The 19,344-nt window shown below is 40.9% G+C and overlaps 1 protein-coding gene across 1 annotated transcript in view; it reads left to right on the forward strand.

Moving 5' to 3' along the window:
- RAB3C (RAB3C, member RAS oncogene family) overlaps positions 1 to 19,344 on the forward strand; it is a 428,574-nt gene that overhangs the window by 93,512 nt on the left and 315,718 nt on the right. The gene's annotated exons all lie outside the window — the stretch shown is intronic.

The raw sequence follows: 19,344 nt of genomic DNA on the forward strand, positions 1-19,344 counted from the left end.
ATTGGCACTTATATGAATAAAAGCACAAAAGGAATAAAATGTTTTTTAGTGTGTATACCTGAGAAACTAAATGTGTCTAGTTAGGTGAATATGTGGCTCGCATAAATAGTGGTGTGTACTCAAAAAAACTTCATCCCAAACAATGTGCATACGTATGAATCAAGTGATAAAATATTACTTATATTGACAATAAATTGAATATTAAAAAATAAAATAAAAATACAAACGAATTCACATAAAGTGCAGAGTCAATGATAGATAGGTGAAATCAACACTGTTGGAATCAATAATTCTGGAAGGCTGCTCCACTCCAAACCGGTGGTAAATCGGGTGAACTGAAAAATTGAAAACACAAAGAGAGAGCGCCTAATGGTGTAATATCGTCAAGATCAAAAAGTGATACAAACATAAAAAGTATCTGCCAAGTGGATACTCACAAAGAGCTTAGCACTCGCAAGTAGTGCATACAGGCGGGCTGACCTTTGTACAGCAGTCAGTACGCTGAATGTGTGGAAGTCGTGTCGGAGATCTGTTATGATAGAAAAAGAACACAGAAGACCAATGGTGCAATATCGTCTAAATCCAAATGGACACGGCAAAAGAACACAGTTTCAGCAAGATGTATACTCACAATGGAGTTGGCACTCGCAAGTAGTGCATTTAGGCAGGCTGACCTTAATACAGCAGTCAGCACGCTGATTGTTTGTAGCTGTTATCGACAAAATGTTAGGTAAAAATAATTTAAAAGAAATTTATTTAAGAGCTAAATACAACGCGTTTCTCGGCCGATAAAGCTCACTGGCCTGATGAAACGGCCAGTGAGCTTTATCGGCCGAGAAACGCGTTGTATTTAGCTCTTAAATAAATTTCTTTTAAATTATTTTTACCTAACATTTTGTCTGCTGACTTCCTTTTTTATTGGTAATTTCAAAAACATTTTTTTCGTCACCCGTTTTTATTCTGTGACCTACTAATCTGAACAACAACTTGTATGCACCTTGTGTATTCTGAGCCTTCAACAAGCCTCAGGTGCATTTTTTGGTGTGTTCACGTCATACCTAGAGGATTTCTTTCCCTCAGCAAACAGTTGAGCCACAGCTGAGAATTCAGTACACACGCTGGTGTGCAGAGGACAATCCTAAGCCGATAACAGCTACAAACAATCAGCGTGCTGACTGCTGTATTAAGGTCAGCCTGCCTAAATGCACTACTTGCGAGTGCCAACTCCATTGTGAGTATACATCTTGCTGAAACTGTGTTCTTTTGCCGTGTCCATTTGGATTTAGACGATATTGCACCATTGGTCTTCTGTGTTCTTTTTCTATCATAACAGATCTCCGACACGACTTCCACACATTCAGCGTACTGACTGCTGTACAAAGGTCAGCCCGCCTGTATGCACTACTTGCGAGTGCTAAGCTCTTTGTGAGTATCCACTTGGCAGATACTTTTTATGTTTGTATCACTTTTTGATCTTGACGATATTACACCATTAGGCGCTCTCTCTTTGTGTTTTCAATATTATCTAATTTGTTTGGTTCTCTTGATATCCTTTGTTGAAAGGGATACCTATATAGACTCAGGAGCTGCTGATTGGTGGTTGCACATATATGCCCCATGTTATTGGCTCACACTGTGCATTCAGCTATCTCCCAGTAGTGCACTGCTGCTTTTTTAATAAAGGATACCAAGAGATTTAAGCAAAATGGATTTTAGACTAAAATTTTTTTTTTATAATTGTGTTCTGTATCTGAATCATGAAAGAAAAAAAATTGTGTTTAATGTCCCTTTAAGCATTTTAAACCAAATTATATAAGATTTTTCTAATTTTCTAATTCCATATAATGACTACCTGCTTTTTTCTGGTTTGATTTAACCTAATTTTAACATGTTGTAGTAGGTTGTACTGAGCAGTCGGCCAGGTAGGACCTAAACTGAGGGCCCAACATTAAGAAGAGCCCATTAGTGGTATCATTGGGGGCATCAAGACCCCTGCATAATCTTGTGTCCCCCTTTGTGCCCCCCAGTCATTGTGAAGCTGCTTTTGGTGCACTGCCTCAGTACACAATAACAGCTGGGTAAATGAGCTAGCACAGCACTGACAGCTGCACTAGCCGTAAGAAAGCACTTAAATGTGGGTCAGGAGGGCACCCTGTACCTGTGGGGGGGGGTATGGTGTTCTGGTACGGTTGGCATATTGCCACTTTAAAGGAGGACACATATAAAAAATACATCTATCAGAGTTTTGTATAATGGAACTGTTGGAACATTATACAAAGCATTTCTTTAAAAGGCCCCTTACAGATGTATTTTTCATAAGTGTCCTTTATTAAAATGGAAGTATGGCAACCCTATGTTCTGGGGACCCTGGAGATTGGCCACTGGCCATGGAGAATGGGGGCCCTGGGGTGGGCTGTCCCTTTGGGATCTTGCCCTGGAGGTTGAGGGGCCTGGTGAGGGCAAAGTAGGGAGGCGGAAGGATGAGGGAGGAGCATATGGGGTGGGCAGGGGAACAGGGTCCCTTCCCTTATTTTTGTGCTGGTTTGTCTCAGTCCACCCCTGCTCCAACCATATCACATTTTGGTAGCAAGGACTGTTGAGTACAGTACAGTACAGTTGACTGCATAATCAACAAATGCATAATAAAAAGACAAAGCAAAAGCACATACTCTGAATTTCAAACAAGCAGTAGATTTCTTTCTAATGACATGGTGAGTCCACGGATCATCATAATTACTATTGGGAATATCTCTCCTGGCCTGCAGGAGGAGGCAAAGAGCACCACAGCCAAAGCTGTTAAATATCACTCCCCTTATCCAAAACTCCCAGTCATTCTCTTTACTTGTAGTGCAAGGAGGTGGTAATGTTAGGTGTTCTTCAATCAATAATTTTTAATTTTTTATAGCAGAACAAGCTTGTTTTGTTTTTCTCGGGGGTGTAGCTGTATTCCACGTCAGTCTCTTCAGTAGAGCAGTGGTGGCTTTTAAGCTTTTGGGAACTTGGGGGGTGTAATTCCCTCTGCGCCTCCCAAGATGTGATGCTGCCCTTTCTTGGATAAAGACTATGTAGGTTTACTTGGTCTTTTTTCTTTTATTCTCAGGTCCCTGTTAGGAAGGAATCATGGCAAGCCTGCTGAACTGCTTTGCTGCCTGGCAGTCTGGAGGTAAGTGCTATCTGTTTTTTTCTGTTGGACTAACACAGAAATTCTCTTTGGCACTTATGGGGTTAATCCTGCTTGTGTGCAGGTGTACCTTGGGCAGTTTTTTTTATTAATGTGGGGCACTGTGTTTATACTGTGTGAGGGTTCTGGAGACTTTATAGTTCCTTAGGAACTTCATTTTGGCTGCATGTTTGGTCTGTTTTTATTTCTCTAACGGCAGCATTAGTCTGAGGGACAAATTGTAGCTCCCGTTCGCATGAGCTGCCGGTTTTTGTGTTCTACTGTGTGTTGTGCAGTTTAATGTATGGCCGAAGTTTGGTATGGCGTGTAGTTTTTGTGCTCTTCCGCTCTGGGCTTAGTATAGCAGCAGTTTGTTATGGTGCTGTTGCTTTTCATCTGGAGTCCGTGTTCCACTGGCTGTTCTGTGGTTGCGCTCCTCGTATCCTCCGGATGGTAGGGGGGTTATTTAGCACCTTGTTAGGCTGTTAAGTTGCAGAGGTGCTTGTAGGGGTTTCTTTTCTTTTTTTATTTAAAAAGACAGTAACCTTATATTGTTCACCACATGTATTTATTTATTTTTTCTTTTTATCTGTGATGTGTGTAATATGGACCAGGAAGACTTGCAGTCTGTGACTTGTAACCTGTGTTTAGATTCTAATGTAGAGCCTCCTATCCCTTTCTGTTCCTCTTGTATAGAGAGGACTATGCAGTACAGGGATAGACTCTTTGTTTCAGAGCCCTCATTTTCTAAGGAGACTGTTGTTCAGGAGCCTCCTGTTCAAGCTGTAGCTCAGCTTTCTCCCGATTCCTCCCAATCTCACTCCTCCTCACATGCAGTGCCCTGCGTTTCGTCTCAGGCTAGTTTTTCTTTACAGGATTTGTCTACTCACATATCCTCTGCTATATCTGAGGCATTGTCTGCTTTTCCTGTGTTGCAGTTTTGTCTAATGTTCCTTCTCATAGGACTGAGAAAGAAGATATTTCAGTATTGTCTGAGGGCGAAATTTCAGACTCTGATAGTGTGTCTCATTTGTGTGATTCTGAGATGGTTTCTTTCAGATTTAAGTTGGAGCACCTCCGTTTGTTACTCAGGGAGGTTTTGTCTACTTTGGATGACTCTGATTCGACGGTCATAGTTACTCCTAAGAAGGCTAGTTAGCTTAATAAGTTTTTTGATATTCCCTCTGTGGCGGAAGTTTTTCCTATTTCGGATTCTATTAAGGAATCTTGGCAAACAGGTACTAAGGTTGAGGGAGCTATTTCCACTTTGGCTAAGAGGACCACTATTCCTATTGAGGATAGTTGTGCTTTTAAGGATCCTATGGATAAGAAGTTGGAGGCTTTACTTAAGGGGATTTATGTTCACCAGGGGCTCCAATGGCAACCTGTTGCGTGTGTTGCTACGCTTACCAGTGTGGCTGCATATTGGTTTGATGCATTGTCTGATTCTATTCTTCAGGAAACTTCTCTGGAGGAGATTCAGGATAGAATTAAGGCGTTAAAATTGGCCAATTCTTTATTGCGGACGCCTTTTTACAGGTTGTCAAGTTGGGAGCAAAAATTTCTGGCTTTGCTGTTTTGGCTCGCAGGGCTTTATGGTTAAAGTCCTGGTCTGCGGATGTGTCATCTAAATCTAAGCTTTTATCAATTCCTTACAAAGGGAAGACTTTATTTGGACCTGGTTTGGCTGAAATTATTTCTGATATTACTGGTGGGAAGGGACATTCTCTTCCTCAGGATAAGAGAAATCAGCTGAAAGGTCGTCAGAGTAATTTTCGTTCCTTTCGTAACTTCACCGGTAAGTCTTCCACTTCCTCCTCTAAGCAGTATCAATCCAGGTCTTCTTGGAGACATAATCAGTCCTGGAGTAAGGGGAAGCAATCTAAGAAGCCTGCCGCTGACTGAAAATCAGCATGAAGGGTCTGCCCCCGATCCGGGAGGGGATTGTGTGGGGGGAAGGCAAGGGCGCTGGATTTGCTTTTCTAGACCAGCAGTTTGTGACTCTTCCTTTCGGTATTGCAACTGCTCCCAGGGTGTTTTCAAAGGTCCTGGGTGCGTTACTGGCAGTTCTCAGGTTGCAGGAGGTTGCTGTAGCTCCTTACCTGGACGACATTCTGGTTCAGGCGCAATCTTTTCAACTAGCAAACTCTCACAAGGAGTTGTTGTCTTTTCTGCACTTCCACGGTTGGAAGGTGAATTTAGAAAAAGTTCCTTGATTCCGGCTACAAGAGTGGTATTTTTGGGTACCATTATAGATTCTCTGGAAATTAAGATCTTTTTGACAGAAGCAAAGAAGTAAAAAATGTTAAATTCATGTTTGGCTCTTCAGTCATCCCTTTGGCCGTCGGTGGCCCAGTGTATGGAGGTTATTGGTCTAATGGTCTCAGTCATGGACATCATTCCATTTGCTCGGTTCCATCTCAGACCTCTGCAGTTATGCATGCTAAGTCAGTGGAACGGAGATTATACGGATCTGTCTCCAAAGATTATTCTAGATCAGGCTGCAAGAGATTCTCTTCCGTGGTGGTTGTCTCAGGATCTTCTCTCACAGGGAACCTGTTTTCACAGTCCTTCCTGGGTGATTGTGACCACGGATGCCAGTCTGCTGGGTTGGGGAGCTGTCTGGGGTTCGTTAAAGGCTCAGGGTCTGTGGTATCGGGAGGAATCGGTTCTTCCTATAAATGTCTTAGAGCTGAGAGCAATCTTCAATGCTCTTCTGGCCTGGAATCAGTTGGCTTCAACCCAGTTTATCAGATTCCAGTCACGTCTTTGGCTTACATCAATCATCAGGGAGGAACTCGGAGTTCCTTGGTGATGAAGGAGGTAGCCAGGATTATTCAGTGGGCGGAGGCTCACAATTGTCGTCTGTCTGCGATTCACATTCCAGGGGTGGACAGTTGGGAAGCTGATTTTCTGATTTTATCCAGGGGAGTGGGAGCTTCATCCCAAGGTGTTTTCCAGTTTCATTCTCAGGTGGGGTCAACCAGAGTTGGATCTTATGGCATCTAGTCACAATGCCAAGCTTTGGAAGTACAGTTCGAGGTCAAGGGATCCTCAAGCTAATAGATGCTCTAGCAGTTCCTTCGAAGTTCTGTCTGGCATACGTGTTTCCTCCGTTTGCCCTTCTTCCTTGAGTTATTGCTCGGATCCGACAGGAGAGGGCGTCGGTAATTCTCATTGCACCGGCTTTGTCTCGCAGGATCTGGCATGCAGATCTGGTGGAGATGTCATCCTTTCCACCTTGGAATCTTCCGTTGAGGAAGGACCTTCTACTTCAGGGTCCCTTCCTTCATCCAAATCTCGTTTCTCTGAAGCTGACTGCTTGGAGATTGAACACTTGATTCTATCTAAGCGTGGTTTTTCTGAGTCAGTTATTAAAACTATGATTCAGGCGAGTAAGCCTGTGACTAGAAAGATTTATTATAAGATATGGCGTAAATATCTGTATTGGTGTGAATCTAAGGGCTACTCTTGGAGTAGAGTTAGGATTCCTAGAATTTTGTCTTTTCTCCAGGAGGGTCTGGAGAAAGGTTTGTCTGCTAGTACCCTGAAGGGTCAAATTTCTGCTTTATCTAGTTTGTTACATAAACGTCTGGCAGATGTACCAGATGTTCAGTGTTTTTGTCCGGCCTTGGTAAGAATCCGGCTTAGTTCTGAGAGTTCTTCAACAGGCTTCATTTGAGCCTATGCATTCTTTGGATATTAAGTTGTTAACCTGGAAGGTTTTGTTTTTGGTTGCTATCTCTTCGGCTCAAAGAGTTTCAGAGCTTTTTGCACTGCCATTTGAGTCTCCTTTTCTTATTTTTCATTCTGATAAGGTAGTACTTCGTACTGCTCTTGGTTTACTTCCCAAGGTTGTTTCTGATAAGAATATTAATCAAGAAATAGTTGTTCCTTCTTTGTGTCCTAATCCTTCTTCTCATAAGGAACGTTTGTGGCACAACTTGGATGTAGTTCGTGTTTTGAAATATTATTTACAGGCGACTAAGGATTTTCGCCAGTCTCCTTCTTTATTTGTTATCTTTTCTGGGAAGCGTAAGGGTCAGAAAGCTACGGCTACTTCACTTCCTTGTTGGTTCCGGAATATTATTTGCTTGGCATATGAGACTGGTCAGCGACCTCCTGAGAAAATCACGGCTCATTCTACGAGGGCTGTTTCTTCTACCTGGGCTTTCAAAAATGGTGCTTCTGTGGATCAGATTTGCAAGGTTGCCACTTGGTCCTCTTTATACACTTTTTCTAAATTTTACAAATTTGATACTTTTGCTTCAGCTGAGGCGGTTTTTTGGGAGAAAGGTTCTTCAAGCAGTGGTGCCTTCTGTTTAGGTTAAATTGTGGTTATAATTTGAAATATTTTTAGAATGTGCAAGACTTATAATTATGTGTTAATATATCTACAGTTATGTCTTGTCCCTCCCTTATCATTCGTGTCCTCTAGCTTGGGTATTGATTCCCAATAGTAATTATGATGATCCGTGGACTCACCGTGTCATTAGAAAGAAAATTAAATTTATGCTTACCTGATAAATTTGTTTCTTTCCTGACACGGTGAGTCCACGGCCCCGCCCTGTATTTTCAGACAGTTTATTTTTTCAGAAACCTCAGGCAACTCTGCACCTTATATTACTTCCTTTCTCCTTTCCCTTTGGTCGAATGACTGGGGGTTGTGGGTAAGGGGAGTGGTATTTAACAGCTTTGGCTGTGGTGCTCTTTGCCTCCTCCTGCAGGCCAGGAGAGATATTCCCAATAGTAATTATGATGATCCGTGGACTCACCGTGTCAAGAAAGAAACAAATTTATCAGGTAAGCATAAATTTCATTTTTTTTCTGACAACTTTCAAAAGTTAATTCCCCCCTGCCCCCATATGATATAACAGTCATCAGCCAATCGCAGACTCATGTATGTGTATATCGTGCACATGCTCAGTAGGAGCTAGTACCTCAGAAAATGTGTATATAAAAAGACTGTGCACAAAAATTGAAAAACATTGCAGAACTTTAACAGTGTTGGTGTTTTGAATAATAAAGTCTTAGTCTATATGTTATAATGGGCCCCTAGTGATTGTTTTGTCTTGATTTACTGGTTCAAAATGATCAAGGTGTGACAAAAATGCATCTTGGAAAACATCTTAATGGTTCAAATCCTCCCAATGGAAATGATGGCATATAGCAGTGCACAGCCTTAATTAAGATAAAGGAAGCCGTTTAATTAGCATTGAACAGTACAGGCTCACTGTTCTATTTATAGCGATAAACACTGTTTTAATTAGGATAAATAATGGCTAATGCTGGCAAGTACATTTCTAGCATTTAGAAATATAATATACATATGTTGTTTAGGTATAGAGCAGTGCCAAAGAAAATGAGTGATATAAATGAGTAATTAAGCATTTTAGCATTAATCACAAACACATGTGCTCAGTTTCATGATGTCTATCTATCCTTATCTCAGTCTAAGGGGACGATTTACTAAAGTGCGGACAGACATAATATGATGTAGTGTATCATGTCCACCGCACATCGATAAATGCCGACAGCATACAATGCACAAGCAGTTCTTGTGAACTGCTTGTACAATGCCGCCCCCTGCAGATTCGCTGCCAGTCTGCCGCTAGCAGGGGGTATCAATCAGCCAGATCGTATAGGATCTTGCGGATTGAAGAACGCAGCCTCAGGGGCTGCGGACATGTTATGGAGCAGTGGTCTTTATTCGGACATTGATAATTTGGCCCCTCTGTGTAATATATATTAAATACAGCCATGGTTTAGGTTTCTCTGGACAGTAAAGGTAAAACAATCTATTCTAAATCAGACTGGCAGTATGTTGTTTGCCTTTGAGGACAGTGATGCTTACAGTTGCTGGGCAGTATTTCCAGCTTTGCGGTATCCTGTTTCAGAACTAGGCGTGCTGGGGTTGTGATAATTTATTAGTTTACTGTTGAAATATTACGGTAGTTTCTTCTCTATACAGCAGTGAATCAGGCACTGAGGCATTAGTATTTATATCAAGAGTAAGGATCATTGCTTAAAGGGACATGAAAGACAAAATTAGATTTCAGAAAGACGTTCAATTAAACAATAAATACATTTCAATTAACTTTTTTCTTTTGGTATGGCTCGTTGAAGAGCATTCCTAGGTAGTCTCAGGAACATGCATGTGTCTTCACCAATATATGGCAGCAGTGTTTTCAGTAATGTATAACTTTATAAATACTGATGTTATATAGGGCTCAAGACGTGCCTACTCATGAGTCGAACAAGGTATGCTCTTCAACAAAGGACACCAAGAGAAAAAAATAAATTTGATAATATTAGTAAATTAGAAGTCTTTTAATTGCATGCTAAATCATGAAAATCTTGTATTAGTGGCATACAAGTCTATACCAGTGTTATATCACCTGTCGGACAGTAACACTTGATATAGAAAATACAATGTATCAGAGGAACTGTTTTAACCCTTCATGTTATCTGCTAATTGTTTGACTGAAGCTAGATTGGTCAGCCAACCTCAGGTAATTGCAGTAACAACTGCCTCAGGAAGGGAAGGCACATGACAGTTAGACTCATTTGGTAACCATGACAAACCTTTTACATTTCTAGCAGTTCATTTTTTGCACTCAGTATTTTGGTATACGAGAGTTTTTGATTTCTATTTTATGCCATTTCCATCCATTAGAGGCATGCCTGCTTAAATTAGTTAAGATGCCCAAAATACAATTATGATATGCATCAGCTGAATTACCTTGTGAATTTTCAATTACAGAGTGACTTGTGTTGTTTTATAGAAGCTGCTTAAGCTGTTAAGAAGTAAAGGTTGTTGTTGTTATATATAGAGAATGCTTGGGGATTTTCAAATGAAAACATTAATATACAGTGGCTGGATATAGTTTTTTAGAAACACAGTAGCTGGTGTTATAGAGAGGATGGCCTCTAGTTATTAATGTCTGTCGGACCTGATCCGACAGTGCGGATCAGGTCCGACAGACCTCGCTGAATACGGCGAGCAATACGCTCGCCGTATTCAGCATTGCACCAGCAGCTCACAAGGCGAAGTGTGTCTGCCTGTTCAGAGCAGGCGGACAGGTTATGGAGCAGCTGTCTTTGTGACCGCTGCTTCATAACTGGTGTTTCTGGCGAGCCTGCAGGCTCGCCAGAAACACGGGGCATCAAGCTCCGTTCGGAGCTTGATACATATGCCCCGATGAGTTTTGTTTTTTAACATGTAGAGTGGGTGGTATTGTTATGCCTAGCGGTTACTTGGGGATTTTCAAGAATAATGGCTGGGATTGTTATATAGATGCTGTATGTGGATTGTCAAAAGCAGTAGCCAGTTTTCTTCTATAGAGGTTTGGATTTTACATTTTTGAAATGTAGACTGAATGTTGTTAAAGAAGTTGCTTAGGAATTTCCAAAAAAGCAGTGGCTTTATTGTTGGTTTTTCAGATGCAGAGTAACTGGTGTTTATATGTAGAGGCTGCCTATGAATTTTTAAAACAATAGTGACTGGTGGTGTAAGACAAAAGTGAGTTTTGGATTTTCAAATGCAGAGTTGGGTGGTGCTTTACAGTAGATTTGGAGTTAACCCTATGGCCCATATTTATCAAGCTCCGAACGGAGCTTGAAGGGCCGTGTTTCTTCAAGTCTTCAGACTCACCAGAAACACAAGTTATGAAGCAGCGGTCCAAAGACCACTGCTCCATAACCCTTTCCGCCTGCTCAGAGTACGATCGGGTTGATTGACAGCTCCCTGCTGGCGGCCGATTGGCCACGAGTCAGCAGGGGGCAGCGTTGCACCAGCAGCTCTTGTGAGCTGCTGGTGCACTGTTAAATGCGGAGAGCGTATTGCTCTCCGCATTTAGTGAGGTCTTGCGGACCTGATCCGCACTGTCGGATCAGGTCCGCAAGACCTTTGATAAATAGGGGCCTAAGTATTTCCTGTCATTTGTGTAAGAACTTAATAACAACAATCTTTACAAACAATCCTCTTCTCTTGGTCACCTATAAAATCACAAACCACAGGTCAAGACCTGATGCTGGGCTGTGAGATATTTTGCTGCTTGGCCACATACACTTCTCCTGTCTAAGATTTTTTTATGGTGATTATCATAGTAATCTACGGAAATCCACATTCTAATGTCACATTTTGTCTCAAATGTTTTTTTCTTAAATTGATTGTTACATTCATCATAATTAAGTTTAACTTTTGGAACATTCTATACCTCGGTCTCTACTTTGCCTCTGCTTGGAGATGGTTGAAAAATGAAAATGTGCATGAGATTCTTCAGAGAAAGGGGTTTTCAGTCTGTTGAGTCCCTGTTTCCCCTCAGAGTACAGTGCTTGTCAGAGGGATGTATTTGGGGTATGGTTTATGATTCTTTGTTTCACCTCATGGGAAATCTTTCATAAACCCTCTATAATTGTTCGGCTTTTTTGCCGGCTTTTTTTTATAAATATGGAGATCATATTTAGGTCCGCGGCCGCGATGATAGGCGATGTTAGGCGAGCGTATTGGTGCCGTCAAATTCAACAAAGTTGACGGCTTGATAGATATCCCCTAACCTTTATTTATACCCTTTCCTCTTCTCCATTGCTATCCCCTTGAACCCCCTTAGCATGTAAGCCTAAAAGCCATGCTGTTTGTAGATCACCTTCTTTAGAGCTCACTACAACAGTGCGACTCTTGGCAGGGCGCTCTACCTGTCTGGTCCCTATTATTATTATTATTATTATCGGTTATTTGTAGAGTGCCAACAGATTCTGCAGCGCTATAAACAAAGGGGGAGTACAAAACAAAACAATTATAAGGTAGAGGGCCCTGCCAAGAGTTGCACTGTTGTAGTCAGCTCTTAAGAAGGTGATCTACAAACAGCTGGACTTTTAGGCTTACATGCTAAGGGGGTTCAGGGGATTGCAGTGGAGGAGAGGAACTGGTATTAGGAAAGGTTAGCGTAGGTTGTATGCGTCCCTGAACAGTAGAGTCTTTAGGGAGCACTTGAAGCTTTTAAAACTAGAAGAGAGTCTTGTGGAGCAAGGCAGAAAGTTCCACAAGATGGGAGCCAGTCTGGAGAAGTCCTGTAAATGGGAGTGTGATGAGGTGACAAGAGAGGAGGAGAGTAGGAGGTCATGAGCAGAGCGAAGGGGACGGGAGGGAGAGTATCTGGAGACAAGGTCTGAGATGTAGGGGGAGCAGTGCAGTTGAGGGCTTTGTATGTAAGAGTGAGAGTTTTGTGTTTGATCCTAGAGGCAAGAGGAAGCCAGTGAAGGGATTGGCAGAGAGGCGCAGCAGATGAAGAGCGACGTGTAAGGAAGATGAGTCTGGCAGAGGCATTCATTATGGATTGTAAAGGAGCTAGGCGGCAGGTGGGGAGACCAGAGAGGACAGAGTTGCAGTAATCAAGGCGGGAAAGAATGAGAGAGTGGATTAAAATCTTAGTTGTGTCTTGTGTAAGGAAGTGTCTAATTTTAGAGATGTTTTTAAGGTGGAAGCGGCAGGCTGTAGCCAAGGACTGAATGTGAGGAGTGAAGGAAAGATCTGAGTCAAATGTGACCCCAAGACATCGGGCATGCGGGTAGGGGTAATGATGGAGTTGTCGACAGTTATAGAGATATTGGGGGTGGAGATTTTGGAAGAAGGGGGGAAAATGAGGAGCTCAGTTTTGGAGAGATTTAGCTTGAGGTAGTGAGAGGACATCCAGGAAGAGATGTGAGAAAGACAGTTAGTGTTTCCTTGTATTCTGCCTATGTTCGTGCTCTACAAATAACCGATAATAATAATAATAACTTCACCGTCCGAAGATACAACAGTATCCCCGGGCTCAGGGCACATATCACTTGTAGAAGGTAAAATCTGAACTGACCATTTAGACCTATTTGAAGGCAGGAGAGCAGCCAAAGTTTCAGAGAATGCAGTCTAGATAAAAGTTTTCATGGCAGGAGGCACTACTTCAGTATTAACCTGTAATGAACAAAGAGTAGGTGTATTAGTACCCAAAGAAACAGCATTACATTGGTCTGTATGCATTAACAAATCTGAACTGAAGAGGGCACTTCAGCTTTCTTTCAATAAGCACACCTAATAATGGTAGAAAGGTGTTCAGGAGACTCAGTTTCTTGGGTAGATTTAGGGACAGTTTTTTTTTAAGGGGGTTTTATAGTGTTTATTGCATTGCCTTGCCATTTGCTATAATGGAGCAACAAGATTCTGTCCCTAAATCTACCCAAGAAACTGAGTCTCCTAAACACCTTTCTACCATTATTAGGTGTGCTTATTGTAAGAAAGCTGAAGTGCCCTCTTCAGTTCATTTATGTGGCTCATGTTTAGATTTGTTAATGCATACAATCCAATGTAATGCTGTTTCTTTGGGTACTAATACACATACTCTTTGTTCATTACAGGTTAATGCTGAAGTAGTGCCTCCTGCCATGGAACAACCAATAGGATTTTAGCAGCTCTAATCCTATTGGCTGATTGGAACCTTTTAGCCAATAGGAATGCAAGGGACGCCATCTTGGATGACGTCACTTGCATTCAAGTTCCAGTTTACGGCGGTGACCGTATTGAAGATGAGCTCTGCGACGGATGTCTTCAGGATGGACCCGCTCCGCGCTGGATGGAGGAAGATAGAAGATGCCGTCTGGATGAAGACTTCGCCGGCTGGATGAAGATGGAAGAGGCCGCACGGATGAAGACTTCTTGCCGTCTGGATGAAGACTTCCTGCCGGCTGGATGGATCCTTCAAGCGGGACTTCAATAACTGTAAGTGGATCGTCGGGGGTTAGTGTTAGGTTTATTTAAGGGTTTTTTGAGTGGGTTTTATTTTTAGAGTAGGGTCTGGGCAGTAAAAGAGCTAAATGCCCATACAAATGCTCTTTTCAGGCAGGGCAATGGGGAGCTTAGGTTATTTTAGATAGGGGTTTTATTTGGGGGGGGGTTGGTTGTGGGGGTGGTGGGTTTTACTGTTGGGGGTGTTTGTATTTTTTTTTACAGGTAAAAGAGCTGATTTCTTTGGGGCAATGCCCCACAAAAGGCCCTTTTAAGGGCCATTGGTAGTTTATTGTAGGCTAGGGTTTTTTTTATTTTGGGGGGGCTTTTTTTTGATAGGGCTATTAGATTAAGTGTAATTCTTTTTTATTTTTGATAATGTGGTTTGTTTGTTTTCGCAATTTAGTGTTTTTTTATTTTTTTGTAACTTAGCATTTTTTTTTGTAATTTAGTAATTTTAAATAAGGTTAAATAGTAGATTTAAATAATTTGAGTAAGGTTATGGTTTTTTTAATATGTAATTTAGTTAATTTAATTGGTTTTTTAATTTAAGTGTAGTATAATAGTTTGGGTAGGTTAATTAATTGTTTAAAAATAGTTTATTTTAATTCTACAGCTAAGTTTAAATTTATTATAAGATAGGGATGTTGTAATTTTAATTTAAAGTTAGCTGGTTGTTTAGGTTGTAGGGGTTAATAGCTTAATTTAGTTTATGGCGATGTGGGGGGTTGGCGGTTTAGGGGTTAATAGGTTTAGTTAGTGGGAGGCCAGATGTTTAGGGGTTAATGCGTTTATTTAGTGGCGGCGGGGTCCGGAAGCGGCAGGATAGGGGTTAATAACATTATGTAGGTGGCGGCGATGTCGGGGGCGGGAGATTAGGGGTGTTTAGACTCAGGGATTATGTTAGGGTGTTAGGTGTAAACGTAACTGGTTTTCTACCATAGAAATCAATGGGATATCTGGCAGCATCGATCATAAGCTTTCGCTGCTTTCAGACTCCCATTGATTCCTATGGCATCCGCGGCCTTCAGGGTGGCGGATTGAAAACCAGGTACGCTGGGCCGGAATACCCGCGAGCGTACCTGTTAACTATTTGATAGTGTTGAATGTGTATTCGGAACATCTGTAATGATGTAAGCATCGATCTGTGTCGGATTGAGACCGGCGGATCGTATGTTATGTCACAGATTTCAACTTTTGCCGGTCTGTAGGCTTTGATAACTAGGTCGGATCAAGCTCGCAACAATTATGCTGCGAAATTCCAGCGTATTTGTGGTTGACGGCTTGATAGATATCCCCCTTAGTGTAAGTTTCCTCTGGGGGTGAGGATTCCTTATCTGAAGTTGAACCTGATATTTCCTCTCTTTTGTTTAAAGTTCTCTTGTAAAAGAGGTCTTAATTACTTTAGGGGCTAAAGATCCTAAAGCTGATAAACCTTGTAATTATTTAAATTCAGTTTTTAGGAATGTTGTTAATCTCCCTGAGGTTTTCACTGTGCCTGATGCTGTCTGCTAGGGAATGGTCTAAGCCAGGTGTATCCTTTACTCCTTCTGCAAGGTTTAAAAAGTTATATATTTTACCTGTTGCTAATCTAGAGTTATGGGAAACAGTTCCCAAAGTGGATGGGGCCATTTCCACTCTGGCTAAACTCACTACTATTCCTTTAGACAGAAAGTTAGAATCTTTTCATACAAGGGTCTTTTTACATGCAGGTTATATTTTCAGGCCTGCAATTTCTACTGCTGATGTGGCTGCTGCTTCTACTTAACTGGTTGTCTAGTCTTTCAGAGCAATTTTCTGCAGACCCTGTTAGTGCAAATCTAGCGGGTTTGCTTCGGAGTGCAAATTATTCTATTTGTGATGCTGTGTTTGATATTTTGAAGATTAATGTCAAAAGCCTGTCTTTAGCAATTCTAGCCAGGAGGGCCTTGTGGCTTAAATCCTGGTCTGCTGATATGGTGTCTAAATCTAGATTATTATATTTATATTATTTATTTATATTTATTATTATATTTTTCCTTTCAGAGAAATAAGTTATTTGGGTCTGATTTAGATTCTATTATTTCTACTATTACTGGAGGTAAAGGAGCTTTTCTTCCTCCAGACAGAAGGTCTAAAGGAAAATCCAAAGCTTCTAATCGTTTTCGTTCCTTTTGTCAGAATAAGGAACAAAAGGTTGACTCCTCTGGTTCAGTCTGGAGACCTAATGCTAACTGGAACAAATCTGTCCCTAATTCTAACACCACATGAAGGTGCGGCCCTAACCCAGAATTACCCGTAGAAGGCTCTTTTAGGAGGCTTGGTTTCAGTCTGTTCCAGATGTCTGGGTTCAGATTGTTGTTTCTCAGGGATATTGAATTGGATTCAGAACAAGGCCTCCGAAAGGTGAGGTTTCCCTGTCCAATGTTCCAAGAAATCCTGTAAAAGCTCAAGCTTTTCTTCAATCTGTCTCAAATCTGGAACATTTGGGAGTGATTGTTCCAGTTCCTTTGCAGGAACAGGAGATGGAATTCTATTGAAATATATTCAATTTTCAGGGCCCTTTAAACTTGGCCTTTGTTGAAAAGGGAGTCTTATCTCTATTTCCAGACAGACAATGTCACAGAAGTAGCTTATGTCAACCTTTAGGGGGGAACTCAAAGTTTCCTAGCTATGATGGAGATGTCTTGGATTCTCTCTTTGACAGAAGCCAGTTCTTGCCTAGTCTCTGCAATTCACATTCCAGGAGTGAACAATTGGGAGGTAGACTTTCTCAGTCGTCAGTCTCTACAGCCAAGGGAGTGGTCTCTTTACCAGGATGTGTTCAATCAGATTGTGAATCTTTGGGGTCTCCCAGAAATAGATCTGATGGCTTCTCGTTTGAACAACACATTTTACACAAATGTGTAAACGTAATAAAACTCTCATGCCCTCAGAAAAGCAGGGAACAGCCATTTGAGAAGTACAGCAAAACCAGCCTTTCTATAATCTTGTGAGGGATATCTTCTCTCATTTTCACTGAAATCCTATTTTTTTTCACTGTCACAAAAACCTTCTTTAATCTCCCCTAAGTTTTTCTTTCTCATTCTTTCTGTTTGAATCATCATCTTTTGTTCCTGAATCCTTTGCCTTAAACTATTTCCCCTCATTCAATTCACAATTCTTCTACCTTTGAAAGTCTCTAGAATCGTTTCCCTGTGGATTTATTTTGTGACCTTGAAAAATCTGTTCTGTTTCAGAAGCCATTATTAGGTTCCACTGCAACAAAATCATGCAGCAGATCAATTATTTGTTTAAATGCTCGATGTTATTGTTGCACAAACAATAACCTTTTATCCCGTATGTTTGCACTTCACAGAATCACAGAAGTAACAAAAAATTAGTGTTCATAATTTCTCCCTAAATGCATTCATCAAAATCTTATAGGTTAGCAAAAAAATATATTAGGCTCTTTAACTGTTTGCAAAATTGTAAACACTGTTAGCACATTCTAGATATTAATTATCACCATCACCAGCTGTTTTCTGGAAATCTTCTACCTCAGTGAATAAATTATATTGTAAAATTGTCTAAGATTCATTCTTGTGAGTGTGTGTGCTCATGTGTATTGCTGTGTGTGTGTGAATGTGTATGCATGTGTGTATATATGCATGTATGCCTATTTTTCTGTTTTTTGTTCTGGTGTGTATTTCTTTGTGTTTTGTGTTGAGTATTATGTGCATACCTGTGTATGTGTTTGAGTACTGTTTGGGTGTGTATTTCTATGGGAATTGTGTGTGTGTTGAGTATTGTATGTGTTTGGGTACATCTCTGTATTGTTGTGTGTTTTTGTTTGAATGTGTATTTCTGTCTGCTTTTTATGTGTGTGTGTATGTATGTGTGTTGAGTATTGTGTATGCATGTGTATGTTGTTTGGGTACATCTCAGTATCGTTGTGTGTTTTGTTTGGGTGTGTATTTTGTGTTTGCTTTGTGTGTTTGTGTGTGTGTTGCGTTTTGTGTGTATGCCTGGGTATATCTATGTATAGTTGTGTGCATTTCTGTCTGTTTTGTGTGTGTGTGTCTTGAGTATTGTGTGAGTGTATATGCCTGTGTATGGGATTGGGTACATATCTGTATCGTTGTGTGTTTTGTTTGTGTGTTTCTGTATGTGTATGCGTGTGTGTTTCTGGTTGTTGTGGGTCTGTGTATGCTTATGAGGATGTGTCATTGTAATAATTATCATTATTATTATCATCATTTATTTGTACATTGCAGACAAATTATGTAGTGCTGAGTATGTCTGCACATGTGTGTGTGTGTATGTGTGTTTACATGCAGATACTGTATATGTGTGTGGTTTGTCTGTGTGTGTGGTTTGCATGTGTGTGAGTGCTTACATGCAGATATATGTGTGTGGTTTGTCTGTGTGTATGTGTTTGTGTGTGCATGCATGTGTTTGTGCAAAACCAGATGCTTACAATAAAATATACATTTATTGTTTCTTTATTTAATTTTATGTTCAACTAACCACAGAGCTGCAGATAAATGGTAAAATGGCCAAGTGCGTGGGATAAATCATCTCTGCAAAAGCACTGACAGGGCTAAGTGAAAGCGTAATAATAATTGTGGGGCCAGTGTGGTCATCAGCACTAATAGACTCTTGTCTTACTTTGCAGATCAGACATCTACAGATACCAGAAGCAGCCCTGGGCAACTTGATATGAGATACACTAACATAGTATAAACTACCTTCCTAATTCCTATAACAGAGCTTATTCTCTTTCTTTCATTTTACTGCATACAGTAAAACACAGGGGTCTAAACATGCCCGTTACTCATTTTTCAGACTCAGAAAAAATTGCTGATAATTAAAACCAATTCTCAAATTCTGATATGTCAGCAACATCATTAAATTATATTATTTTCACCCTCAATGCACATAATTGATTATTATTGCATCAACTGGGTTTCTCAATTCAGATGCCAAAAAATTGATGGATCCAAAATAAAATATTTTCTGATAATAAGAGATAACCCACCTATTGCGTCATATGTTCTCTAACTTAAAACTTATAACCCTTAATAAATAACACGCAACAACTTTGTGGGAGAAAAGACCGGTCACGGTCACGTTTATTTAATAAACGATTTAACTACTGGGCTACTATTATCCAATATTAGACACTCTTTCATTCAAATATATATATAACTAGAACTTGTATCAAGTTCGTATCTAACCGGTGGCGGCATCTAACCCTAAACTAATCCCTACTGCCTGACGGACAAAGCCCCTTCGTTTTTGGCAGCGTGACAACCGGCTGTTCACGCTCCATGGCATGAGAGAGAGCTGTGATGTATAGAGATCTTCAGACCCCTAGGCCGGCACCTAGTGGGCGTATCCCCTCCCGTTTTCTAGACCGTCACTCTTCTCTCTCAATGCCCGCTCCCAGAGCCTTGCCCGA

Source organism: Bombina bombina, chromosome 2 (assembly GCF_027579735.1).
Source record: "Bombina bombina isolate aBomBom1 chromosome 2, aBomBom1.pri, whole genome shotgun sequence".
Lineage (NCBI taxonomy): Eukaryota > Metazoa > Chordata > Amphibia > Anura > Bombinatoridae > Bombina > Bombina bombina.